Source organism: Trachymyrmex septentrionalis, unplaced genomic scaffold (assembly GCF_001594115.1).
Source record: "Trachymyrmex septentrionalis isolate Tsep2-gDNA-1 unplaced genomic scaffold, Tsep1.0 scaffold29, whole genome shotgun sequence".
Taxonomy (NCBI): domain Eukaryota; kingdom Metazoa; phylum Arthropoda; class Insecta; order Hymenoptera; family Formicidae; genus Trachymyrmex; species Trachymyrmex septentrionalis.
In genome coordinates, this window is record NW_017305451.1 from 3608385 (window position 1) to 3612771 (window position 4387).

The 4387-nt window shown below is 35.7% G+C and overlaps 1 protein-coding gene across 1 annotated transcript in view; it reads left to right on the forward strand.

Annotated features, from left to right (window-relative positions):
• LOC108749302 overlaps nucleotides 1–4387 on the forward strand; it is a gene marked incomplete at its 3' end in the record, with an annotated part of 193544 nt that overhangs the window by 85059 nt on the left and 104098 nt on the right. The window lies entirely within an intron of this gene.

Consider the following 4387-nt stretch of genomic DNA (forward strand, 5'->3'; position numbering starts at 1 on the left):
TAGATAGATAGAGAAAAATAAGAGATAGGAATGAGACGCCGAATGATTGAAAGAGGAAGAAGCGAGACGGAAAGCGGGACGAAAAGAGAAGGAAAGAGAGGTCTAGGATTTTGGCGACGCTCCAGTATTTATATAAATATCACTGGGAGTCACCATGTGCCCTCCTCCCTCCCGTTTCACCTACCCTCCTCCCTGGCAATATAAACTTCATTATATTTTTTTTCCTGTCCACTCCACGCTTTTTATCATTTTTCGCGCGCGCCGACTAAGAGGTGCGAGACTCGTCCCTGTCGTACGTCACAACTCCTAATGAGGTTTAGCGTGCTTTCGCTGCCTCCACGTGTCACAACTCTTATGCATGCTCGCGTTGTTCTGTATTTTTCGTGAAAAGGATTCAGCGAAACTTTCTGTCATACGTCAGTTGTCTCGTTCGTATATTACAATACGATCGAAATTATGTTGTCGACGGTACAGTAACATTTACTTAATCTCTTCGGACGTCAGACATCAATCATTTGCGTTTACGTACATTTATCATCTTTATGAGATTACATGGCTCATGATTTTTACGAATGAATTATATCGCGTCACGTTATTTCTTACTTTTTTACCTTTTGTTGCCAGTTCGAAGGAGTTAGTCGCTAGGAATTAATGAAATATTGCATCCGTGTGACAGCTGAGACTCCTAAATTTTACTTCAATTTTGAATTTCATGGACTATTAATTTCAAAATAACACAATGTTCTAGAATAATGCGTTCGTCATCAAAGGACGGTCGAGGATATAGTCCAAGTTCTAAGAATGTGCGATACAGAGTAATGAAAACTATTTCACAATTGTCAATCTGTGTATAAGTTACTTGACAGTCCATTTCACGTCCCATAAATGTTGAAGTGCAGTCCACGACTAATTTACAAGCCGAGAATGCGAAGCCAATCCTTGCGTCACGGTGCTAACAATATCATCGCTGAAGATGAAACAGCGACGTTATCGCGTGCGCCTCTGTCATTTCTCGTAATAATAGAAAACGAGTTATGCATGTTTTTCCGCCGCTATGCATTCCATTTTGCGTGCTCACGGAATTTGACCTTCGGGCCAAATCTCGGGCAGAAAATCGTTTTGAAAAATCCTAGGCCAGCTGGGTATATGCGGTTACATTCACAAATACTTCGAACACGGAAGAAAGTGCTCTCGTGTAACATCCTCGATATTCGCTTATCCTCGAAGGACTGCTGGGCTCCTTGCGAGAATGGTTGAATGGGGGCATAGAGGTGTTCGCCGGTTACGAGTAGAGAGTATAAAGACGTCGCGAAAGCAAGTACGCTTGGATCCACCTGGGAAATTTAAGAGAACATTCCATCGCGTAGTTATCACGAGGATACGTGTCGCTCGCGCATTGGCGATGACGTTAGCAAAGTCTTTTCCTGGCCCCGATTGGATGTTCCACGAAGACCGAAAGCTTGACCATCGTTTCTAGAATTTATCGCGTTCAACGACGCCATAACTACTTGCCACTTATTACTTGCTATCTGGATAAAAACGTACTGAAAGAAAACATTGGTTGCCGCAGCCGATTAAAAGTGCTGTGCTATATTTTACTACCTAAATTGTTGCAGCAACCAATGTTTTCTTTCACTACGGAAACTCTTTTTCATCACGGAATGGCATAGCGTACTTTGAACTGGCTTGACACTGTCCATAAAATTCAATTATTATATCGTTTAATTATTATATTGTTTCACGAAATATTGATTTACCAATGCAAATTTTTCCCTTATGTGCTGACCTTTTAAATTATATTATAATGTACTGTTCTTAATTTTAATTTTTTAAATTAAAATTTAGTGAAAGAAGAATTATTATGTTTACAAATTATTTACAATAAATATGCAAGGTGCAGTGAGTATTGTGCAAACATATCAGTGAGATATATTGAAAATTAAAGTATGCTACATAATTTTGGTTTATTACGTTCACGTAAATTTCTGACTGTATTTTGATATTTGAAAAGAAATATTTAATTTAGATTAATATTTAATATTGCATATTTGTATTTTTTTTTCTTGCTTTTTATAAATGGTGCTCTTCAGAAAACTGCTCCAGAACATCATCACTTTTATTATACTTCTATCTCTTCTTTGTATCTAAGAGTAACTCATCTTTACATTTATTTTAGCTTGACCCATTAATATTCCCATCAACATTTAATATGTTCTTGTAAAGAGAAAAATTGTAGCAGTATATACTATATATATATATATTTTTTTTTTAATAATATTTACATACTGATATGTGTTGCTACGATTGTTCTTTTTATAAAAGCATTTCTAAAAAACATTAAATTATATTAATACGAGAATATATATTATATCATAAAGTAAAATAAATTTAAATCTACGTCATCTTTAGATTCAAAGGAAAGATAAAAGTTTGTTAAAAGTGATGAGAGAGAAAGATGTTCTAAATAGCTTTTTCAAGAGTATTATGAAAAATATTTATGAAAAATAAGAAAAGAATAAAACATAAATATTTTATTTAAATATTTGATTTACAGTAATATTGAATATTTACCGTAAATTGTGACATACCAAATTTTTTCAAATTTTTTATTGCAACGGTAAAACATTAAAATTACAAAGCAGTACGCAATTATTTTTAACATTTATGTACATTTTCAATCGATCCCTTCTGTGAAAAACGATTTTTTTTTCTTATGCTGCGATGAAATCGTAGACGCAATATTCGCTTGACGCATCGTCGAAATACCCGCGGTATTTCGCGCGCACCTGTGTATAAATATTGTCGCCACGGTGCTGCAGAGAACGCACACGGACGTCGTCGAATTATAGGTTGAACAGGTGCAGGACCACTTCGTCGCCGTTTCGACGAATGACGCGCCGCTGCGAACGTGTGGTCGCTTGAAAGCTCCGCGTCGTAGCTTCGTCGACGTCGACGTTTACGATCGGCATGGCCACACAGTCGTACGTTTTTCGAAACGATATACAGAAACTAACCGGGCTTTAGAGGAATCGACCGCCGTTTTTAAAGAAACCGTTTACTTTTTTTTTTCTGTTATAAATTTTATGAAGAGCAATATATTGAAATAAATTCGATGAATAATATACGTAATTAGAATGATTTCTCTTTCATATTACTTTTATATTGCGACGATAATATGATTAATATATTAATTTTACAAATTTATTATTAAATGGTAATGTTTAATACGTTATTTTAATGACTACAAACGGCATTTTTCCATTTTGTTGACTTTTAATTGTGGAATCGAATATTAATTTCACAATGAAGATTCTTGTAACTGTTATATTTTTTATTTCGTTGTATTGTATGAACTCGTTAATCAACATCGAAACGAATAACATTGAAAGTTACGAAAATATCAAAAAGATTGCAAGTGAGGCATTACGGAGCAAATGATAAATGTACATATTTGACATTGAGTACTAGCTTTTTAATTAGCTGGAAACGTAGTATTTAATATCAAACAATTTTTTTGTAATCAACGACTGCATTTAAATTAATTTGATTACTATGAATCGTCAGGGGAAAATTGTGAATTCAAATATCTGGCAATTATTAGCGGAATTTTGTAATAAAGCGTCCGGAACGCAGAAAATTTCGTTATTTAATTACACCACCCCGTCGTGCTCCAAGAACGAATTTAAGAACTTTGTAGGGCAGTTTTATGCGGAAATTACTATCAGACATTCCACAGTTTATATTGCGTAACTGCCGCTTTGAAGCAATTCCGCATTAATACGGCATCACGTTTCTTTTCTTTTCTTTTTTTTTTTTCTTTCTTTCGCCCTAAATATCTATAGTCGTTTAATCGATTCACAAACCAATCATCATTAGGTAAACGTTATAATTTTGTATTTGTACAATTCTGTATTTGCGGATATTGGGGATTAATTCGCTACTTTCAATTATATAGTTTTTACATTCCCACTCGAAATTACCGTCGAGCAGATTAAACGCAAATAATCACCGCTAGTAATTGGTAGACACGGTAAATGCTACGTAATTAATCGCGTGCTAAAAACGTGTTATTGACTCGCGTTAAAAGTTAAATTGAATGTCGGGAGTGGCGGTGGAACGATATACCTTGTTGCTGCTATATGTCGACAAACCGCTCTCGTTACGAGTGACTGTAATTTCTTAGTACTTCCGACCGCGCGCGCGTGTCTCGCGGATCGGCAAACTATAGCCAGCAGCGTTACACCGTTTGCGCATTAGGATGATGGGGGTAACCGGAAGAAATGCAACATTTCACCTAAACACGCGGCAGTTCTCGCACACAATTTGCCAAGAAGTTCTCGAGATTTTAAACGACAAATGAAGGAACAAAAGAGGAAGGATATATATA